The 25,500-nt window shown below is 35.0% G+C and overlaps 1 protein-coding gene across 1 annotated transcript in view; it reads left to right on the top strand.

Annotated features, from left to right (window-relative positions):
* The window catches only part of LOC111045646 (roundabout homolog 2), a 340,611-nt gene that overhangs the window by 6,431 nt on the left and 308,680 nt on the right, over window positions 1–25,500 (top strand). The window lies entirely within an intron of this gene.

Here is a 25,500-nt window from a genome sequence, read left to right as displayed (position 1 = left end):
TCAAACTTTGCATAGATGGAGCGAAGCTCCTGAAATTTTTACAGATTTGGGACTTGTGACAGTTGATAGAGCTTATCAATGACTATTTTAGGTATGAATTTTTTCAAAATTTTTGGAGCCATTTTCGAGAAAATCACGAAAAACCCTGTTTTTGACAACATTTTCGCAATTTTTAACGCAATCTTGATGAATTGCATTTGATCGAAATTGTTCGTGTCGGATCCTCATAGTGTAAGAACCTTAAGTTTCAAATTTCAAGTCAATCCGTTTATTGGTAGATGAGATATCGTGTACACAGACATACATACACTAACACACACATACAGACCAATACCCAAAAACGACTTTCTTGGACCCAAGGGACCTTGAAATGTATAGAATTTGGGGTACCTTAATTTTTTTTGGAAAACAATTCTTCCCTTACCTACCATAGGGCAAAGAAAGTTAAAATCTGAGTACCCATTTTAAAAAATTGTTTTTAACAGTAGCCTTAGCGAAAAAATATGATTCTTAGGTCCTATAGACTTACAATTCACTATAAACTTTCGAATTTTTCGCTTCGAATTTTTCATTTCTGATGGATTGTAGAATACACATAGGTTTTGAGTAATGGGGAGTTGGAGACATTCTCATTTCCGATATTAGCTATACACGTCACTATTCTTTGAAATCTCGATCAAATTATTGATATCCGCTGACATTTTTCTCTCTTTTCCTTCGTCATTATTATCAGAAACGGAGAAAGAAAACATTTTTGAGAGCGAATGAGTGGGAAAATGAACCAATATAGGGTGAAACCAAAAAAGAAACCCCTTCTTTGGGTGAAGTCTGAGCTCAAAGTTGAAGCAATTTATAACTTTTTCCTTCGTCCTGTCCTTGCATCTGGCGAATGTAACGCCCAACCAACACTATTCGCCTTCCGTTAATATTAATATTTCTTTCGTCTTTATCTTTACGCCTTCCTCCTTTATTTGGAAATAGAATTCCCGCGGCGGGTTCCAGAAATGTATATGGAGGGAAGAGAAGAGAAAAGTCGTAAGACAACTTTTTCCTGCTGAATAAGGAGAACTCAACCGATGGAAAAAGTGGAAAACTGAAGGACGAAAAATGCGAGAATGCTCTCAAAAAATTCGTCTGGAGGTTATGAAGGGTCGCGATCCATGGTTCAACTAGACATTCAGATATGCATTGCCATCACAGGTAATTCCATGGTATTCTATCTCAGCGTGTATTACAATAATTCTCTCTTTTTATCTCAATCCATTTAGTTTATTTCCCTTGAGCCTCAAGATACTTAACAATATTTTTTATTAATACCTTGTGCATGTTCAGGAAAAATGTTTCATTGGGTGATTATTGATCAGGAGCGATAAATCGTATTATATGAGTGAATTTCGTATAATCAACAATAATTATTACCAATAACAATTTTGTTCATGAAGAAATAATTTACAGATTATACTAAATACAGCAGAAGATACGATTTTCCTATATCATGATATTATTCTCAAACATTGCATTTTTTCAGAAACTTGTTAGTTCATTGTGTTATAATTTTATTTGTTGCACTCACTCACTCACTCACTCACTCACTCACTCACTCACTCACTCACTCACTCACTCACTCACTCACTCACTCACTCACTCACTCACTCACTCACTCACTCACTCACTCACTCACTCACTCACTCACTCACTCACTCACTCACTCACTCACTCACTCACTCACTCACTCACTCACTCACTCACTCACTCACTCACTCACTCACTCACTCACTCACTCACTCACTCACTCACTCACTCACTCACTCACTCACTCACTCACTCACTCACTCACTCACTCACTCACTCACTCACTCACTCACTCACTCACTCACTCACTCACTCACTCACTCACTCACTCACTCACTCACTCACTCACTCACTCACTCACTCACTCACTCACTCACTCACTCACTCACTCACTCACTCACTCACTCACTCACTCACTCACTCACTCACTCACTCACTCACTCACTCACTCACTCACTCACTCACTCACTCACTCACTCACTCACTCACTCACTCACTCACTCACTCACTCACTCACTCACTCACTCACTCACTCACTCACTCACTCACTCACTCACTCACTCACTCGCATAACTAAAAATCTACCGGACCAAAAACGTTCAAATTTGGTAAGTATGTTCAGTTGGCACTTTAGAGGCGCCCTAAGAAATCTTTTGGCAATATTTTAACTCTAAGGGTTGTTTTTAAGGGTTTAAAGTTCGTCTTTTAGCATGTATATTCTTCTTCTCCCAATCTCTTAATAATTATTTATTATAGTATCGGTTAGTTATTATAATTATTATATTATAATTAGTTATTATAGTACAGTATCGGTTCAGACGTTGAAAGAAGAGGTTGTTTTCGAAGTTGCTATCGGAGTGATAATAGTACTACGTACTTTTGAGCTACAACGTGTTTGAAGAAGTCTTAAAATCCGTGTTTGAATGATTGTTGTCTGCTTGGAACTGTGATTGTTATATTTGTTGCGAGTTTTTATTGGATTTATTTGTTTTTAAAATGAAATGCTGAAGTGTTGCTGTTGTGATTTATTCGTCGAGGTAACAAACATTTTAAATTGCACGTCCTGTAAAAACTCATATTATTTCAAGTGCATGGGATTTTCTGAAATAAACTATAGGAAACTGTCAAAAGCAAATTTGGCTAAGTGGAAGTGCTCAGGGTGTAAAAAAAATAAACTTTCATCTAGCAATCAGAGAAACACTATGGACCTAACTAAAGAGTGCAAACAAGAAATATTAAAGGAAATAAAATCTATAATATCCACGGAACTTGACGGATTTAGAGAAGAATTGAAAAAAACTAACGATACTGTATCCGAACTGCGACATTCAGTGGAATTGTTCTCAGCTAAAATAGACGATTACAATTTGTTAATAGATAACTTCAAAGCGGAGCATGGTGAAATGAAAAAAGAAAACGAAAAATTAGCTAGAAGGGTGCATGAAATGGAGGTGCAAATCGTCGAGCTACAACAGTATAGTAGGAGCAACAACCTGGAGATCCATGGTATACCACAAACACCTAATGAAGATGTCTACGGAATTATTGAGGACTTGTCAAAAGCACTCAATTTCGAAAATGATGTTTCTAAAATCGATGTAGCTCATAGAGTTCCAACAAATAACAAAAAGACTATTCCACCAATACTAATAAGATTCAATAACAGAAGTGAGAAAAATAACTGGTTTTCTAGATATAAGCAAGTACAGAAGGATCTGAGAAAAATGCAACCACCAGGACAACTGAGAACTACAGCAGTCAATAAGAATCTTCAAGATGGGCCAGTATACATCAATGAAAATTTATCAGCATACTATCGTGGTCTTCTGATGGAAGCGAAACACTTTGCCAAGGAGAACGGATATAGATATACGTGGGTCATGAATGGGAAAATATATTTACGTAAGCAAGAAGACTCAAGACCAATCAGACTGGTAAGTCACGCTGATCTAGACAGTCTAAAGTGTGCTAGTAGATCGAACTCGTCGGTAAAAAACAATAATGAACGTTAGTAATACAGCACGCATGCTTTGATGTCAGTTAATTGCCAATAGACTTTCATATTTTTATGTCAGCAATAGAAGAAATATATAATTTACTAGATAAGGAAATAAAGTTAACTAATGAAATAGAAAACTACATAGATTACTCACCGTCAGCTAGAAATCAATTGAATATTATAAATATATTTCATATGAATATAAGAAGTATTTCCAAAAATTTTGACGAACTGGTAGTATTTTTGAATGATTTAAAATTTGATTTTGATATAATTATCTTGACTGAGACGTGGATATGTGAAGAATCTCTATTTGAATATAAAATAAAGGGTTATAGAACATTTAACAAATGCTCCAGGTTAAATAAGTGTGATGGCATTTGTATATTTGTTAAGGAGGAGGTCATGTTTGAGATTTATTCAATAGATATACAAGAGGCTAACTCGTTAAGTTTGAATGTAGAGATAGGCAATATCAAATTACTGATAATTGCAGTTTATCGCTCCCCTAGTGGTAATGTTGCTACATTCCTAGACAGTATTGAGAATAGCCTCCAATCAATTCAAGATAAGAATAATTGTGTCTTTGTTGGAGATATGAACATTGACTTGAATGCAAATAACAATATAACAAGTGAATATATTCATATACTAAATAAAAATGGTTTTGAATCCTTTATTAATTCTTTGACGAGAGTAACAGAAACTACACAAACTTGTATTGATCATATTTTTCTCAAGACTAATAATAATGATATAAATGAACAATCTTTTGGTAATGTATTAAAAACATCAATTACAGATCACTTTTCGACTACTTTACACATCCATCTATCAAATAACAGACAGGCGAAACAAAAAAGTAGCTTTCCTATAATTGACTATGCACTACTGACTAAACGCATCGAAGACGAGGACTGGGGGTTCTTGTACTCTAATGATGACGTCGGTATTGATTCATTGACGGAATTGTTTGTGGAGAGACTTAGGTGTCATATAGAGAATTCTACAAAGATGAAATCTATTCCACATAAAAAACGAGCCTTAAAGCCTTGGATTACACCGGGTCTTATCAAGTCAATAAATGTAAGGGATTCAATGAAATTAAAACTAATTAAACAGCCATATAACACTTTATTAAAAAACAAGTTTAAAGATTATAGAAATAAGTTGAATGAATTGATCAATGTCACTAAAACAAATTATTATAAAAATAAATTAGAGGAACACAAAAACAATAGTAATAAGTTATGGAATGTTATGAGGGAAATTATTGGTAAAAATGCTGACAAAGGAAATAATATCAAAATTGACCCCAATAAATTAAACAATTTTTTCGCAAATGTAGGTAGAGAATATGCTAGTAAAATTCCGGCTATAAATGTAGATTGTGATGAAATTTACAACGACCACTTCCCATTAATAAACGAACATTTTACCCTGAATCCTGTTACGAGTGATGAGATTAAATGTATTATAAAAAAATTGAAGAATTCAGCAAGCCCCGGACTAGACCATATCAATAATATTACAATAAAGAAAATATCTACTTGGATTGCAGAACCTTTATGTTTCATCATTAATAAATGCTTTGAGGCTGGTAAATTCCCGATTTGCTTCAAGACAGCCAGAATTAAACCGCTTTTCAAGTCAGGTAACGTTGATCTTCCGGAGAATTATAGACCCATAAGTTTAATCAGTAATCTAGCAAAAATAATGGAGAAAGCAATCAAAACTAGATTGATGGGTTTTATAAACAATCACAACATAATTCATAAGGATCAATATGGCTTCCAAAGTAACAAAAATACTGAGGATGCTCTGGCCGCCTTTACAAATGAAGTTTCTGAAGCCATGTCTTCCAATAACAACAAATGCCTAGCTATAATGATTGACCTGGCAAAAGCCTATGATACCATACCCCACAATAAATTACTAAAAAAATTGGAGAGGTACGGGATTAGAGGACTCCACCTTGAATTATTTAAGAATTATTTAAGTGATCGGACACAATTAATATCTGATAACAACAGTTACAAATCAAATACTACAAAACTTAACGACTTTGGATTACCACAAGGTACCGTCTTGTCCCCGATTTTATTTTTACTCTATATCAACGACATCTTTAAACTAAATATTGATAGTTCGAAAATAATTTCCTTTGCTGACGATACGGCTGTAATAGTTAAGGACCGCTCATGGTTAGAGACGTACTCGAGAGCAGAAAGAGTAATATCCATTGTTAAACAATGGCTTGATATTAATACATTGAGTATAAATACATCAAAAACTAAATATATTACATTTTCTCCTACAATAGTTGGTCAACCAAATGATGCTATGAATTTAAAAATACATACAAATTGTGATTTTGAGAAATGGAAGGATTGTGCATGCCCTAAACTAAAAAATGAAAAATCTATAAAGTATCTGGGCATCATGGTTGATTGTAACCTTAAGTGGGAGCCTCATATAGAATATATTTGTAAACGCTTAAAATTTATTTCCTTTATCTTTTATAAAGTCCGTAAAATATTAGACATTAAATTACTTAGGGTCCTTTACTTTGCCTATGTTCAATCGGTGCTGCAATATGGGTTAGTGGTATGGGGAGGAGCGTATGATGTTTTCATGAATAAAATTTTTACATTTCAAAAAATGATAATAAAAGCAATTCTTAATAAGCCAAGGGCTTTTTCTAGTAGTGAAACATTTGCCGAATTTAAAGTGATGACAGTACGTCAAATTTATATAAAGAAACTTCTCTATTATGCATGGATGAGGAAGGATGAATTTACAGTGAATAATAACGTTTCTATGTATAACCTGAGAGTTACATCTCATAACATTTATAATATTAACTATTCAGATTTGACAATAGTGCGAAGACAATTGGGGTATCTTAGCTCAAAAAAAAAAAATTCTATGCAATGGCGAATTTTGTATCAATATATCTGTTATTTGGTGCGTTTACACCAAAGTTATTAACAAAATGTTAATAACTCAATCTTTATAGATTCTATTAGATTGAACGGAACTTGACGAACACATATGTATCATGTGTATGATAAGTTATGTTCAATCTGATAGAGTCTATAAAGAATAAGTTATCAACATTTTGTTTATAACTTTGGTGTAAACGCAGCTTTACACCATAGACAGAAGGCGATATGAAGCAGTACTTTGTCTCAGCTAATACACATTTAGATATCCTGTGGAGCTTGAATCTTTCTTAGAAAAAAATATATGTTGTGAGAGCGTCTTGGAAGAGATAATGTAAAATGTGTCGAAGAAGCAATCCGAGTAGATGAGATTAAAAAAGTAGACGGACGACGTCGACAAGAGACTATTAATTTCCTGTGTAAGAGGTCTTTTCGCATTGAATAAGATAGGCTTCGTCCTACAAAGGATGGAATTTAATACAGTCCTAAAACGCCAAGACTCAACAACTTTCCGTTTGTCTTTCTTCGAAAACAATCCACTTGAAATTCAATAAAACGAGGCAAATAACACGATACAAGCTACAAGAAGTCTATCACTGGAGGGGATCGTCCTTTGCCAGCGCACATCAAAAGCAATCTCTTCACTAACTTAAAACTTCTCTTCTTCTGTAGTCAACAGCATGGATGTCTCTTCCTTCATGTAGACAGGGAGGCCAGCAAACTACACAATGCAATTCTTGAACTTCAAAATAATAGTTTCAGGTCTGACTTTGCAAATTTAATGATACAATAATAGATGATTTTAAGAAAAATAACTCAAACTTCTGGAATGGAAGACTCGAATAATGAAGAAGTACTTTTGATTTCATGACAAGATGGAACGTTTATGCCCGAGCCGTAGGCGAGGGCGGAATGGCTTCTTGAGTGCATCAGAGGAACTTTGTGCACGTATTTCACATTAAGTTTTTCCTACAGTTACCATTGAATATGAAAAGTGGGTAATTATGGGTAAAATGATGGCTGAAATCCATCAAATGTTTGTGTGTGTGATGCTGTTATTAATAACAACCTCAATTCATTAAAAAATTAATAATCCAATTGAAGTTGAAAATTCTCAGCCAAAGTTCTCATTTTTATTAATTCAAGAATCAGAAAAAATACAGATAGAACAAAAAATTCACATCCAAAATACACGCCAACAGCTGATTGGAATGGCTGCAAGATGGCTGAACCGACAAGCGCGCGACCTAGCGGGAAGAATCGTACCTAAGTTTGTTCCATCCAGCTAAAAACTACAGAAACAGGATTCAGAAATTTAGAATTTTGCCCAAATTACCGAGAAAAATGCTCAAAGTAAACTGAAAAATATTTTTTATAAAAATAACATGGACAACAGAGAATATTATTTTATTGTAGTATTCTTATGCTTTTTTATTTATATGGATATCGAACGGTAATCATTTAACCTCAAAATTCGAATTTTTTAATGTATATTTGCTACTTTTCTCATTGCTTGCAGTTGAAATAATAATTATCAATAGAAAAGAACTATTATTTATTATTAAATGATGAGAATTCGTGAATGATGATTATTTAATGTAGGGTAGCCATTGAAATTATCCTTATCTAAATCTAACCACAGTCATTGTTACAAACTTAATTTTTACTTTCCTTGCCCTATTACCATAGGTAAGGAAAGTATTGCTTTCCGAAAAAAATTAAGGTACCCCAATTTCTAAATTTCTATACGTTTCTAGGTCCCCTGACACCAAAAAAGTGGTTTTTGGGTATTGGTCTGTATGTGTGTATGTGCGTCTGTGTACACGATATCTTATCTCCCAATTAACGGAAAGACTTGAAATTTGGAACGTAATGTCCATACAATATAAGGATCCGACACAAAAAATTTCGATCAAATGCGATTCAAGATGGCGGCTAAAATGGCGAAAATGTTGTCAAAAACAGGGTTTTCGCGATTTTCTTGAAAACGGCTCCAACGATTTTGATTAAAGTTATACCTAAAATAGTCATCGATGAGCTCTATCAACTGTCACAAGTCGCATATCTGTAAAAATTCCAGGAGCTCCGCCCTATCTATGCAATTTTGATTTTAGATTCTCAATTATCAGGCTTCAGATACAATTTAAACAAAGAATTTCAAGTGGAAAAGATTGAGCATGAGAATCTCTACAATTAATGTCCAGTAACATGTTCACCTAGAATTAAAAATAAGCTCGAGATTCGAGAAAATGTGATTATCCAATTGCAAACTGTTGGCAACTGTTGATTCTATTAAATGATTCACTATAAAGAGATATCAGACCTCGTGTGTCTCCAGCGTTATTGCCCTGTCACCAGCTGGCTCAAATCTTTGAATAGACTTGAGATGCGCGGGAACACTAGCGTCACGTGATCAATTTTCATAACGGCAAGGAAAGTTGTGTGAGTGCGCCACATCAGATTTTTGTTTTCGTGCACCAATCCTCCATATAACCCATCAACTATTTTGTGTTGCCATGTTGCAAATCTGGAGTGCAGAAATAGTATATTTCGCACCTAGAGCCGAAAATGAGACTTTTCCGGCTCGAAATCGGTTTTCAAGTCCGAGGCCGTAGGCCGAGGACTAGAAAAGATTGAGAGCCGGAAATACATTTTTGCCTGTGGTGCGAACGCTATTTTTCGCCACACAAAAAAATAAAACAATATAATATATATGATAATAATTTTGTTTATTAGGCACTTCCAAAAGCAAAACTGAAAGGTACTATGAGGTTAGCGAGGTCGGATTCTATTTTACTCTGAAAATTGAATTTGAATAGGTAGTTTATAATATCTTATTTGTATTTCATTTATCCAAATAGAATGATAGTATCTTATTGCAAAATACTTTATTTATTCTAGAAGCATAAACTGATTCCGTTTCATAAACTATTTTGTAAACACGTTCACATCAAATCAGAATCAGCTGACTTCAAGGTTATTTTACAGCCCTAGGGCCGTAAAAATTTTACCGGCCTGGTCGGAAAACAATCATTTCCGGCCTCCATATGACGCACGAAAACCAACTCATTTGGATGTAATGAGCTGTTCCTCACTCGATCCATCCTTCAAACGCAACAACTCCTGCGCATGAAATCAATTTATACAGCATGTACTCTTGGATTGTCTCTTTCTGTTCAGTTCCCATGTATAAGAGCCGAAGAGCAATAACTGTGTAGGCTACAATGATGAATTCTCATTTCAGTAAATTTTGTGAAATTAATTTTTTTTTGTGTCAAGTAGTACATTATAATAATCTTGATGCTCATACAAAAACAATGATAATCAATGTTATTTTCTTGAAACATCGAAAAAATATCATTATCTGTTGTAGTTTTCCAACACATTGTTTTTCTCAAATGCTTATTCCAATTCTTCAGTCACACAAAAAGTTAATTGCATTTTTTCTTGGCTGAATTTAATTTCCAATTTCACGTTTTCCACTTTTCGTGCATCTGAGTTTCAAACGTAACGGAGATGTTTTTCTTTCTCATTTCCCCTGTCTCATTTTGTATTCAAATAAGAGGGACGGCAACGCATATTTTGTCGGCAGGGTTTCCCGAGTTAAATTGAGAAGGTTTCTTGTTGAAAGAAGTAAAGATTTGGTTGCTCCTCAGCGTCGTGGCAAGGAAAACGGCAGCAACCTTATCCTAGCGCTCTCTCTATAAAGTAGCAAATGAAAAGAGTTGGCAACTCCAAAGTTGGCTCTCATTAGTTTCTGATGCACTCAGCTTCTGAAGATGAGGTTTATTCGCAGCCTTCTTCTCTTTGCTATCTCGACTCCCTATCAAGATGCTGCTGAATCGGATGAACCGAAAAGGTATACGTTCAAGCAATCTTTTCTGCTCAGTATTCAATGTTATTGGAATAGAGGGAGCACCTCCAGTTCAATTTGGTATTTTAGAAATTCCATTTCTTTCGTCCGTTTTCAAGAAAATCTCACATTGAATAAATTAGATTTGAATTCCATGGTCAGTGTCATTACTAAGATTGAGAGTCGTAGAAACCCTCACATCAACTCATTTTGAGTAATTTTTCAAAACGAATTTCGAAGTAATAAATCGAATTGGAATAATCAAAGGAATTTTATGATGTTTTTGAAATACCATCATGATAGAATTTCAAAACCTTTATACATAATTTTTACTTTCCTTGCCCTATTACCATAGGTGAGGAAAGTATTGCTTTCCAAAAAAAATTAAGGTACCCTAATTTCAAGTTTTCTATACGTTTCAAGGTCCCCTGAGTCCAAAAACATGATTCTTGGGTGTTGGTCTGTGTGTGTGTATGTGTGTATGTTGTCACGATAGTGACAGAACCGTGTCTCAAAAATAATTTAATTATAATTTTTTTTAAAATAAAATACAGTACTTTCAATTATTTTAAATGTTATAAAATATAGTATAATTTAAACAAATTCATTTTCATCTTAAACTGCAGAGCAAGAGAGGAAAACGTTCTATTCAATAAAAATGTCTTAGCAAAGCTTCCACGCCATTGGCTAAGAACTTAATACAAACTCAGCAGTTGCGCTGACAAAATTTTCATTCCAAAAAAAAAGACTCACTCGCTTCTCGTTCAACTGCGGTATCGACCACGAGTCCAGGTTTACCCAGGAGAGTCAGTTCCATATTTTCTGTAAGTTTCTTTTTTCTTTTCAAAAATTCATTCTCCTCCTTTTAAACAGTAATATCTCAAATAATAATAATAATAATAATAATAATAATAATAATAATAATAACAACAATAATAGAACGTTTTCCTCAACATATTTTTTTAATAAATTTAAATTCTTAAATAAAATCAATTTCATTTTAGATAATTAAATATAAGCCAACGGTTTCATAAGAAAGGGCGTAATTGTTTAAAATAAGATTTGTTTTGTTTAATCATCCGTATTACCGATTTTCAACCTTTTGTATCTTTTTAAATATTGTTCAAACCAAGTTTTTCACGGTTTTCTCGAAAACGGCTCTAACGATTTTCTTCAAATTAATACCATGGATAGCTATCTGTAAGCCCTATCAACTGACATGAGTCTCATTTCTGGGAAAAATTCAGGAGCTCCGTAATATTATTGAGAAAAATGGCGTATAATCAATAAAAAACCATGTTTTTCACGATTTTCTCGAAAACTGCTCTAACGATTTTCTTCAAATTTATACCATAGATAGCTATTTATAACTCCTATCAACCGACATAAGTCTCATTTTTGGGAAAATTTCAGAAGCTCCGTAATATTATTGAGAAAAATGGCGGATAATCACTAAAAAACCATTTTTTTCACGATTTTCTCAAAAATGACTAGACCGATTTTTTTTCAAATTCATACCCTGTATAGTTATTTATCGGCTCTATTAACTGGAATGAGTCTCCTTTCTGGGAAACTTATGGGGGGTCCACCCCATCCTTGAAAAATGGACTTTGTAGCCTCCTTCTCGTGCATGAGGTAGGTAGGTAGATAGCCCAGTCAATAAAGGTTTTTTCGATCCGAAAATTAAATAAAAGCTGAATCTTTTACCATCGATAGAACCCTCCCAGAGGGTCATTCTCCCAAATGTCCCAAGAAATCCCCTTGGAGCTTTCTCCCCTAGCCCCCCTCAAAGTTGAAAAATGCAGGTAATCACGGAAAATCAATTATCTCTGTACCCATTGATCGGAAACAGTTCTATTATATGTCATCCGATTCGTTAAATTATGGACTACAATATTAGTTATATTTATTTTTTCAATAAAATTAACAGTTTTCTTGATAAAATAATATATAATATGTAAAAATTTAGGGGGTTCGCGATTTGATTTTTTTTGCTTTCTTCGATTAACTTCAAAGCAAGTAGTTTTAAAGAAAAATGAGCCTCATAATTAATGTAGCCACTCTCATTGCAAATCCATTGATGTATATTGTTATTATTTATTTGCGATTCGATTTGACGCTGTGGAAGGGGTGACCAGCCGGTGCGTCTGGTAATGGTAATGGGGAATCACCAGCAGGGGGTGGGGAGCGATGTGGTGGAGTTGCAGCCGAATAATGGCAGGCTCCGCAGCAGCCGCGCGATACCAGGGACACTATTTTAGTCCATAATGTAAAGAATCGAATGACATATGATAGATTTTTTTCCGATTGATGGCTACAGAGATAATTGATTTCCAGTTTGCTGTTTACTATGGCTAAGAAATCAGCCGCGCCGTTCCGCGTAGACTGTTTCTCTTTCCACAGCGTCAAATTGAATCGCAAATACATAACGATATACATCAATGGATTTGCAATGACAGAGGCTACATTAATTATTTGGCACATTTTCCTTCAAAACTACTTGTTTGGAAGTTAATCGAAGAAAACAAAAAAATCAAATCACAAACCCCCTAAATTTTTACATATATATTATTTTATCAAGAAAACTGTTGATTTTATTGGAAAAAAGAATATAACTAATATTGTAGTCCATAATGTAACGAATCGAATGGCATATAATAGAACTGTTTCCGATTAATGGTTACAGAGATAAATGATTTCCCATGTTCACCTGCATTTTTTATGTTTTAGGGGGCTGGGGCGGAAAGCTCCAAGGGGATTTCTTGGGACTTTTGGGAGAATGACCCTCTGGGAGGGTTCTATCGATGGTGGGAAATTCATCTTTTATTTAATTTTCGGATCGAAACTGCTTTTTTGGACCTTCATTGACTGGGCTAAAAGAAAAAAGTACTCTGAAAACAATTTATACACATTATGCAGAAGTCTGATCGTAGTTTCAAATATGTTGCCGCCAATCGTCATTATGTTATTCCCCTAAATCATTCTCGTTTAAGAATGAGGCTTATAGTTCAATGAGCAAGGAAAGCTGTGTGAGTGTACCACACCAGATTTTTCTGGTAAGTTCTATTGATATCTGTAATGATTTCAAATGAAATCTCAAGAACCTTCAAATTAGAGAATAATACTAAGTTAGTTTCATCGCTCACCCCACCGAAAATCCGGGTTCCTTTATATCCATAATCCTCCAAATTCTACGTCCCTTCCCCTCACCAAGCCCACATGTACCTTCAAATTTTCACTCCCCTGTGAATTCTGCCCATCCAATAAATTAGCCTACATTATTTTCATCATTTGTATTAATTTAAATTCAGAAGTGTTATTTTTTTGTTTTGATTGATTTTATAAGTGATTTCCATAGGTCTTGTCAGACCTGGCAATGTAAGACGAATCGAATAAATATAGAAATATCATAGACAAAGTTCCATAGATAGAGCAAGAAAGATATAGATCAACAAACTATCAGAGATCGTTCATCATGATAAGTTTAATTCGGCGTTGGTTGAGTGAACGTTTTTGATATTCAAATAGAGGTCAATGGGAATGAAAGGAGGAAACACAATTTTGAGATTTACCCCTACAGCAATCAAGCTGTTGTTCTTTGACCGAAGATTATATTTCAAGGCAATATTTATTTGTGGTTCTATTCCTACATCCCTTTGATGTACCTGGAATCAGCATGATAATCTAAAGTAGCTCTTCCTTTTCTCCTGGTGCCCTCTTGATCTCAATGCTTGTCTTTCCAGAAAGAAAATACTGATTTGGTGATTTGCAATCAATAGCGAGGCTACAACCTCGATCGTCATTGTCCGATGTTAAGCCACGGTAAGACCAGATTACCGGCTTCCAAGTGAACGCTTGGTTGGCTGTGAGCTTGCGTAGGAGAGTGCATCGGTGTCCCTCGGGTCCCCCCTGCCTTCTCTTACACGACCATCAATCCCTACTCTGTTCTCCCCGCGCACCGGCAAGAGGGAAATCGGCTCAACATCCTTATCCCTATCAATTAGTGTCCCTGGTATCGCGCGGCTGCTGCGGTGCCTGCCATTATTCGGCTGCAACTCCACCACATCACTCCCCACCCCCTGCTGGTGTTTCCCCATTGCCATTACCAGACGCACCATAATAATTATAACCCCGCCGCTAATTCAGCTTTTCGCGGTATCATTTACACTCTTTTTTCAACTCCCCTAATTAAGAACAGGCCTACTGCATAATCACTGGAGAAAGTGCTGTAAAATGTTGGCTAGTAGTCGACGACAGACGGTTATTGTTTTCAAACTCCAACTACGCTGGAATCCACGTGGAAAGACTCACTCATTCCGTACACTTTTCCCCTTCTGATTATAATTCTTCCGTTTCACTCCACCCCCTCTCACTCTTACTACTTCCTTCAAATCTTAATTTTGTTTTTCACTTATTGTGTCGGCCGCTCGAGTGCGCGCGCGCGTATCTGTTCATTGCGATATAAGAGGGATCGTAAAAAATTAAATTGATGTTGATCCCGCATCCATTTATATTCGTTCTTCTCCCCTTTACTTGAAATTAATGATGTACGATCGTTTAGGGGAATGAAAAGAGATTTTTCAAGTGCGTCTTTTATTATTTTTTGCAAATTGCTCGGAAAAGGTCTCGTGCTGCTGATCAATAAAGTTTTGCTTTGTTCACGGGGTTTTATCCTCAACACTGACAGTAGTTGGGGATTTTGAACGAACATGATTGGGAAGAGTTCAATTGAGAGACAGTAGAGATGGCTTGACAAACAAAACGTTTTTCATAGTATCTATGTGATAATAGAAATTGTTATGAATGGACTAATAAAACTCTCAATATTAAAAACTATCATTCTACTCCTTAAGAGTATTCAATTTTTTATATCCATAATCCTCCAAATTCTACGTCCCTTCCCCTCACCAAGCCCACATGTACCTTCAAATTTTCACTCCCCTGTGAATTCTGCCCATCCAATAAATTAGCCTACATTATTTTCATCATTTGTATTAATTTAAATTCAGAAGTGTTATTTTTTGTTTTGATTGATTTTATAAGTGATTTCCATAGGTCTTGTCAGACCTGGCAATGTAAGACGAATCGAATAAATATAGAAATATCATAGACAAAGTTCCATAGATAGAGCAAGAAAGATATAGATCAACAAACTATCAGAGATCGTTCATCATGATAAGTTTAATTCGGCGTTGGTTGAGTGAACGTTTTTGATATTCAAATAGAGGTCAATGGGAATGAAAGGAGGAAACACAATTTTGAGATTTACCCCCTACAGCAATCAAGCTGTTGTTCTTTGACCGAAGATTATATTTCAAGGCAATATTTATTATTTAAATTTTTGTGGTTCTATTCCTACATCCCTTTGATGTACCTGGAATCAGCATGATAATCTAAAGTAGCTCTTCCTTTTCTCCTGGTGCCCTCTTGATCTCAATGCTTGTCTTTCCAGAAAGAAAATACTGATTTGGTGATTTGCAATCAATAGCGAGGCTACAACCTCGATCGTCATTGTCCGATGTTAAGCCACGGTAAGACCAGATTACCGGCTTCCAAGTGAACGCTTGGTTGGCTGTGAGCTTGCGTAGGAGAGTGCATCGGTGTCCCTCGGGTCCCCCCCTGCCTTCTCTTACACGACCATCAATCCCTACTCTGTTCTCCCCGCGCACCGGCAAGAGGGAAATCGGCTCAACATCCTTATCCCTATCAATTAGTGTCCCTGGTATCGCGCGGCTGCTGCGGTGCCTGCCATTATTCGGCTGCAACTCCACCACATCACTCCCCACCCCCTGCTGGTGTTTCCCCATTGCCATTACCAGACGCACCATAATAATTATAACCCCGCCGCTAATTCAGCTTTTCGCGGTATCATTTACACTCTTTTTTCAACTCCCCTAATTAAGAACAGGCCTACTGCATAATCACTGGAGAAAGTGCTGTAAAATGTTGGCTAGTAGTCGACGACAGACGGTTATTGTTTTCAAACTCCAACTACGCTGGAATCCACGTGGAAAGACTCACTCATTCCGTACACTTTTCCCCTTCTGATTAAAATTCTTCCGTTTTACTCCACCCCCTCTCACTCTTACTACTTCCTTCAAATCTTAATTTTGTTTTTCACTTATTGTGTCGGCCGCTCGAGTGCGCGCGCGCGTATCTGTTCATTGCGATATAAGAGGGATCGTAAAAAATTAAATTGATGTTGATCCCGCATCCATTTATATTCGTTCTTCTCCCCTTTACTTGAAATTAATGATGTACGATCGTTTAGGGGAATGAAAAGAGATTTTTCAAGTGCGTCTTTTATTATTTTTTGCAAATTGCTCGGAAAAGGTCTCGTGCTGCTGATCAATAAAGTTTTGCTTTGTTCACGGGGTTTTATCCTCAACACTGGCAGTAGTTGGGGATTTTGAACGAACATGATTGGAAAGAGTTCAATTGAGAGACAGTAGAGATGGCTTGACAAACAAAACGTTTTTCATAGTATCTATGTGATAATGGAAATTGTTATGAATGGACTAATAAAACTCTCAATATCAAAAACTATCATTCTACTCCTTAAGAGTATTCAATTTTTTAAATGAATACGTGTTGATCTCTAACGATTGTCAATTATTGAGGATGAAAAAGCTCTGTAAATTCTTACCTGTGGTAGTAGCTATGATACTATGATGCCAAGATACAATTCTTGTCAGTGGTTTTGTGGTAGTAGGTAGGGCAAGGAAAGTAAGAATACATATTCTCAGTTTCGTTCCTACGCTAGAATGAAGAACTCTCTGGTGAGGAGTGTACTATAAGTCAGATGTAGAGTTTGAGTTCTTTGTAATGTTGCTCATAGCAGCAATTTCTCTCTGTAGTTCCAGAGTAGCAAAGAAAAGAAAGTTGAGATTGGTTTGGAAATTTGAAAAACCTTTTCCACTCAGCTCGTCTATCGACTATTTCCAAGCTGTTTCATGATTACATCTTGAAAGTTTATTAAAAGTTGCATCATGCGCCGAGCATGAAACTTTTGAGCTGCGAGGAAATTATTCGGAGTTATTCGAGAAAATTTCTGTGTCGTCTTTGCTTAATTAGCTTATCAATTATTTGCCGATGCATAGAAATAAGTTTTGGAGCCGGAGCTCGGTGGTGCGCTTCGCAACTTTCTCAAGTAGACTAATAAGTGGTAAAGTTTTGATTAATGTCAACGTAAAAATGTTGCGATCATCTCCTTCAACCTTATACAAGCACATGGAGCCGTATTATATACGATATAGGGTTGTTTGCAACTTTATCACAAGTTTCATTCCACTTTTTATATTTTGTAGTTGAAGTATTCATTGCTTGTATGTTAACGTTGATGGAGTGAGTCAAGTCAACTCGTCAAGTTTGACTTGTCGATGTACAGTAGTCTACATGGAATGATGATGTTGCTATCCAGTTTTAAATAGATTATTTATATTCAGTTTCAAAGTTTTCTGATAAATCTGTAACGTTTCTACGATTTTTTACATTTTCGAATTCTATGAGTTAGAGAATAGTATAGGGAATTGCATCTCCATGTTTCATATATTTCTGAATTCTGTACATTTTGAGCCACAAACTGAGTTATTGACCGAGCGAAGTGTGGTATAAGGGTGCGTACAGATAAACAAAAAGGAACATACCTATCAAATTTCATGAAAATATAATGCTGCGTTTCGCTCTAAATGCACAACATATACATATTTGAAGATAAAGAGAATGATTTTACGGTAATATTAGCGTTCAAAGGAGACTCCTTTTCCTCTTGTATTATCCTTAGAAAGCAAAATTTCAAAAAACCGTATGTATGTATACGTCGACGCGAAATTCAAAAAGGAACATAAGTTACCTGTCAAATTTCATGAAAATCTATTGTTGCGTTTCGCTGTAAATGCGGAACATAAATATAAACAAAACTATAAACATATTAACATGAAGAGAAATGCAAAACCGTCGACTTGATTCTAAAGGTGCGTACAGATTTACGCGCCGCGAACATGAACAATTCACTTTTAATCAGCTGACTATATCTGTATTTTTACAGAGACGGTAAGATGCAGATATAAAAAGCTTGGCATCAGCTGATTAAAACTGAATTACTCATGTTCGCGGCGCGTAAATCTGTACGCACCTTTAGAATCAAGTCGACGGTTTTGTATTTCTCTTCATGTTGATATGTTTATAGTTTTGTTTATATTTATGTTCCGCATTTACAGCAAAACGCAGCAATAGATTTTCATGAAATTTGACCGGTAACTTATGTTCCTTTTTGAATTTCGCGTCGACGTATACATACGGTTTTTTGAAATTTTGCATTTTAAGGATAATACAAGAGGAAAAGGAGTCTCCTTTGAACGCTAATATTACCGTAAAAATCAGTATTTGAAATGATTCATCATAAATCAGCTGTCTAGTGGACTATAATACTACCCGTTCAAAAACATCGAACATCTTGAGAATGTATCTTTCCATCAACGTTAGTAGAGTATTGTCACAACGTACAGTATTGTCTACTAACTTTGTCTTTCCATAAGCTGAGGCCATGATTCTAGTTTGGAGTTTGGAGTTATTGATAGAAAACATTTTTTTACATTTTTCTTTTTCAATCTGATGATTAAAATTGCAACAAATATTATTGAAAAGAAATTGATTTCTGAAATAATGAAAATTGAGAAATGAAGTTTGTAGGAAATCAGCATTATGGTAGTTTATTATGTTAATTTCAACACACCGATTTTTCGCCAATACGACAACACAGAATTTTCTCTGATGGGTTGATTGGATTGGCGTATCGACGGCAGCCAGACCTGATAACAGCGCTCACACTCACATTCCGGGGGACGACACGTCACGCTCCGATAGGACAGAAGGCTCTATGGTCATTTAGGATTTTTTCTAGACATTTAAAATTTATAAATTATTTATTAATTTTTGAGAAAACATAACAACAGGTCAATGTAACTTACTGAGCGCGAGGTCTACTGTTCACAGAACTACTAGTATTTTAACTGAGTTATATATTTGTTGCTCTCATACAAAGAAAATTTCATCATCTGTCCTGTTCAGTTGACTATTGTCAAAAATGGCCCACGTTTGTGGGTCATAGATGAGGAATTTTCGAGCCAAGAAGATAGCCTCTCATAGAGTCACTTATAATCTATGAAATAAAAATTCCTTTTTAGAGATTCTGATCAACGTTTTAATTCAATTTTATCATCAGGGTGTGGATGTTTTGAATAAGTTTGAGAATTTATTGCACTTTCAAGCCTTCATGAAATTAATTGAATGTTCTTTCCAAGGGTGTTCTTATGAATTTCTCAATTTACTATAGATATTTTATCAAAATGACCTGGTTTGTTTGAGTGGTCGGGTTCAGCACAGAGGTCGTCTTTTGGCCGTGGTTGTCGGTGATGCCCTCAGCGGCGGAGTTGGTCCAGTCTTGCAGCGTCGTCCTGGTCCCCGTGTAGGCTCCGTCCGATTCAGCACGCAGCGGTCCTCTTCACCGTTGTTTGATGCGCTCGTTGTCCGTTGTCCGTCTCGCCTCTCAGCCCAAGCACACTGCAAAGTTTTTCGGGCAGCTTCAGTGCGATTTATGACAGGGCAACAGTTATTCAAAAAATTAACAAACACTCCCAATCCAGTCTATGATATTTTGAAAATTTTAAATAAAAAACTGTAAGCTACATAGAGTGAATTCAATAATTATCTTGGCTATTGTCACGGTGAGATTCGCCAAACAGCTTTGATAAGCAACTTTCTATAATAATAAGCTAAAAATTACAACTACCCACCTTTATTGGCTGTTGAAATAACAACAAAATCTATGATATATTCATTTATCAAGATCCAGATTCACAAACAGTTGTAAATGGTTTTCGAATAACCTATAACAGCATAATGAATGTTTGTTTACAATAAGGGTTAGTTTCTCGATGCAACTGAGCCGGCTACCTTACCAGTCAGCTGATAACCGGCATGTCTGTTTCTGGTTGTTGACTGCTTGCTTCGATTTTCAATTTTATTATATTGTTTATTGTACACTCTGACCTGCTGAAAAATCTGCTCATCGTTCCCCTATTTGTTTTCGCTTGTTTTCTCGTTTTTAATTGTAAAATTATTTATTTATTCTATATGGCACACCTGAGCACATTCTCTTCATTTGTAGCCATTCTATTGGTAGATTCGACCAGTGATTTTCTGACCAGTGATTGGTCATTAACTGGTCATGTGACCTTTTCTTCCCCAAACCTAGCTTCTCAATTTCTGAGAAGAATGAAAGAGAGAGATTAACTGAGCACGCTAATGGAGAGTCGTTTGTAACTCCTATTTGTTATTTTTTTGTCGTTTTAAATGTTTCATTGTTAAATTTATGTAAGAGTGCTGAATTCAAATTTAATGTAGAGTTCCCGTAACGTTAGAATTTAATTTGATTACCAAGTCTCAGTTGAAAAGGAGTTATTATGTAATTATTACAATCGCGAGCCAAATAATGAAGCTTAATATGATGCCATGCAGCCTGACGAAAGATGCCAGCCATGCAGTGAACAATCTTCATGAGTGAGTGCGCGTATATTATGGGCCCATACAAATGTGAGTGATTTATATATTATTATTTCAAAATCTCTTCGACTCAATTTTCCATAGACAAACTGGTATATCGTTTGTAAAAATTCTGACGTTACACTGTCCAAACTTGAGTCAACCCTTGGGTGAAAGCACTACATGATCATCCTTAATGAATTTATAAACTTGAAAGAACTTTTTAAAATTCAAATTATATTGTTTATGGGCTTAACCCTTCATTATCAAATTCATTTATTACTTATTGAACCAACAATATTCTTATATGATTTAGTAAATTTAATAAATGCAACTTGTCATCACATGTTGTTCCTTAGTGACCCTGTGTTGGACCTTGCTTATAGCTTATTTATTTGCTAATATCATATTCATTTCAGAGGTCAATAGTAACCATCATCGAGTTACTTGATCCTGAGGAAATATAGTACAATTAATCCTTTGATTAATTGTCAGGAAAATAATCTAATATACTCTAGACATTTTTTCCTATTTCGTGTGACAAGGGTACTTCCCAAAACAGGAGTTAACCCTCAGATAAGTGCCGTCACCGACAGGAGACTGGTATAACCCATCACACTATTGACAAAAAATTGATTGAACGGATTATTAATTCAACAATGTGTGAACTATCAGCACAAAATTATACAGCTCATCTTATATAATTCACTTGTCTTCGTAGGTAGTTTAAAGATTGCAAAAGTTTCTGAGTAAAACTGAATGAATTCAAAATTATAATGATTCAGAATTAAATCTATATAGAAAAATTTATAATCGCTCTCGAACTGATTTGATAAAAGAATTACATTAAACAAATTTTTAAAAGCTCATGAATGGTTTAGATATAATAAATTCGATGTAAAATTGAATAAACTTGAGAATACTTTGAAATGACTTTGATATAACTTTGAGGCGACTCACCTGATATTGTCTACATTGTAGGGATGGGTATCGAAAGACAAAACATCGATGTTTTGAACATCGATGTTTTTTCATCCTAACATCGATAAGTGAAAAACATTGAACAGTAAACATCGATGTTTTTAAACATCGTTTATCGCCCTACGTTTTTATGGATGATACTATTAGTCCAGTCAATAAAGACATAAAAAAGGGGGTGTGCTTGCAATTTATATTGTAGTTCTGATTTTTAATATATTATTTGGGTACATAAGAGAAGTCCAGAACCAATTTCTTCATGCAAGATTTCCTTGTGCTAGATACAAGATAGCCCAAAAACCTCGTATTTTCGGCTCATTTTCCAGTTTTCAGCTATTTCTGCCAAATCTCTCAAAGATTATATAATTCTGAAAAAAATGAGATCACTCGGAACTCTCTATCTCCAATGAGTACTTTGTTATAATTTTTCAAAAATGATTAAAATTTGAAGAAAAAATCAATTTTGATGAATTTTAGTTTTTAATCAACAATATCTTCCGATTGTTACAATTTAGATGTATATTTCAAAATCCCTCTAGGCGTATTTTTGTGCTATACAATCCGAGATCAGGTAGAGCGCTCTATGTCATATAGATTTCCAAGTACACCTGACAACAATGCTCCTTGTATTGTGGAAAACACCTAATTTTCAGCTTCAACCATCATCACCATCTACTTTGTCCTCACATTGATATTTCGCACAATGACATAAGTTCATGGGTAAGAATCACCCGTTTGATGCACTTAATTTCAGTATTTCCTAGTAGAGGCACGCTTAAGGACACCTCAAGGATCAAAATTTCAAACACTTATAATTTACTTTTGACACAATGCTCAGATTTCATCGAACTACACTTCATTCTTCTCGGCTCGCCAAGGCGGTTCAAAATCATGCATCAACAGTCAAATTCGGTCAAAAAATAGAAAATTTATTGTTGAGTGTAGGTACCCTTCATGTATAACACCTCAAAAAAGTTAGATGAATATAATAGTGGGGTCCAGTGGACCCCATTCTTTAAATTGAATATTTTTCAGTTTTTTCTGATTTTTTGAAAATTATACTCATTAGGATCGATATAAATGTTCTATTTGAGCTATTTTACCAGGTTTAAACACAAAAACTTTTATTTCAATTAGCTTAAAAAAATTGTTATTTAATTTTCTGTCATTTTCAAAATTCAATTACTAATTACCACATTTCCAACATACAATACTGAATAATCAATCAAACCATACATTTTCGTGAAGGAGAATAGTCATACTTTAATATTCTAGGGAAAAAAGTCACATAACTTTATTGGTTTTCCTTACACTACCACTTGATTATTGTCAATTCCATGATATGAAAACACGCAAAAAACAAAAAGAGATTGCATAAAACATATACTATTCAATTTTGTCCTGGATTATCTTCAACAAACTCCTCGCAAATCATTGCTCTATGTTCTTCACGCAATGGCTTTCCACAGTTTGAGCACCTATTTTTTGTTTTTCGGTCCTTTGCATGCTGGAAAAAGACTAACGTAGATATAACACTGGGGTCTGATGAACCCCAAACACTATGTAATTGTTTACTGCTTCACTATCTGGAGTCGACTGGTCATTTTTGACGTTGCAACGCATTGACAGGACTGCCAACTGAATTTACATGAAGCAAAAATATCCTCTCTATACTTGTTACTGAGATATCACAAGAAGAAATATCAGTGGGGTACGCTGGGCCCCAGTGTTTTATTCGAAGGTTAATTATTCATATTCAATACATAAGAAATGGCCAATTTCTATATTCAAAGCTATGTATCTCGGTAATCCCTTATTATAAAAATTATAACATGATCTTGAAATGTACAATAGAATTTTCTTTTTCATCTGCTGTAAACAATTCATGAAAAATATGTTCATAAGTGAGATTTGATTGTTGAAAAAAATCCGGAAATTGTAGATATTTTTCTCATATTAACGGTTTTGGCAGTTCTATGATAGCGAAAAGTGATTCAAGATGGATTTCAGGCAACTGAGCTCGTAGAGGATGAATTTATCTACAATTTGTAATCAATCGTAAGTTTCTATGATGTATCAGACTCGTTTTAGAAACTCTTGATCAACAGTAAAATCACGAAAAAACTGAAATCGCCATTTTTAAAATCTTAACTTCCAAATTGTTTTGGAATCGAAAGTATTATTTATTGGAGTGGGTAGAGGGGGACAATTTTCACATTCTCACTAGATTTGGAAATTTTATCAGAAGTATTTCACAAGACATGCAACTTTGAATATAGAAATATTGGTCATTTTCAGTGTATTGGAATATGGGCTTAAGTACACTCAACAATACATTTTCCATTTTTCGTCCGAATTTGACTTATTATGCATGATTTTGAACCGCCGTGACGAATCAAGAAGGATGAAGTGTAGTACGATGAAATCTGAGCATTGTGTCAAAAGTTATGTGTTAAATTTTGAGGACACCTCAAGTCCTTAAGCGCGCCTCTCCACAAGGAAATACTGAAATGAAGTGTATCTTACGGGTGATTCTCATAGAACATAATCTCAAGAACTTATGTCGATGTGCGAAATATCAATGTGAGGACAATGTAGTTGGTGATGATGCTTGAAGCTGAAAATTAGGTGTTTTTCACAATACAAGGAGCATTGTTGTCAGGTGTACCTGGAATATGAGATAGATCGCTATACCTGATCTCAGATTGTAGAGCACAAAAAGAGCTTCTAAAGTGACTACAATTTTATCTGGAGCAATTGTTCCAATATTTTAACAGTTACTAACTGGAATCACAGCAATTTTGGACTTGTGGTATTCAAGTAACAGTCTTTCGAATAATTGAAGTCAGGTTGTGACTAGAAAGATACATCAACTCTAGTTCACAAGATTTGTCATCTTCATGGTTTAGTCTGAAACCTCTCGGGATATCCTTGAGGATTCGGTCTTGAAATTTCACCCTAAGCTAATTTAAGCTATCATTGATACTCATATCGTATTCATTCAATACCTGATAGATTTTTTAGGAAATGAAAATGGATTAAGTTTTTTTATATGGATATCTGCACTCCTTACAATACGAGGACCTCTTCTCCAGAGCTAGATTAATTAGTGTTAAACACATGTTGAGGAAATAATTGTAGTAAGAAAAAACTCTTTCTTCCTAAGAAACGAATAATCCGACCTCTTATTCAATTCTAAATAACTAACTATCTAACCTTGACACGGGCCACAGAAGTAATGTAAATCTTCAAGAGTATCCAACAGTCTCACATAAAAATACAGAGAGCCTGATTGAAAAATAAAAATAGCAATCTGCAGGAAATCAAAACTTATGCGAGATCTTTCACAAGAGTGATCTATATTCACAAAAAACACTAAACAGAATACTACACTAAATATGATAGAGATTGATTGTAATTCTGTTGCTATTGCTTATTGCTCTCAAGATAATCCTCTTCAAACAAAAAAAAACTTGTATCAAATTAAAAAAATAGAATTGTTTTTACTTTTTAGTTGGGAAAAACATCGGATGACCGATGTCTAGGTAAAACCATCGATAAGTGAAAAACATCGAACAGTAAACATCGATGTTTTTAAACATCGATGTATC

The sequence above is a fragment of the Nilaparvata lugens genome, chromosome 5 (genome assembly GCF_014356525.2).
Source record: "Nilaparvata lugens isolate BPH chromosome 5, ASM1435652v1, whole genome shotgun sequence".
Lineage (NCBI taxonomy): Eukaryota > Metazoa > Arthropoda > Insecta > Hemiptera > Delphacidae > Nilaparvata > Nilaparvata lugens.
This window is presented reverse-complemented; position numbering and strand designations above follow the sequence as displayed.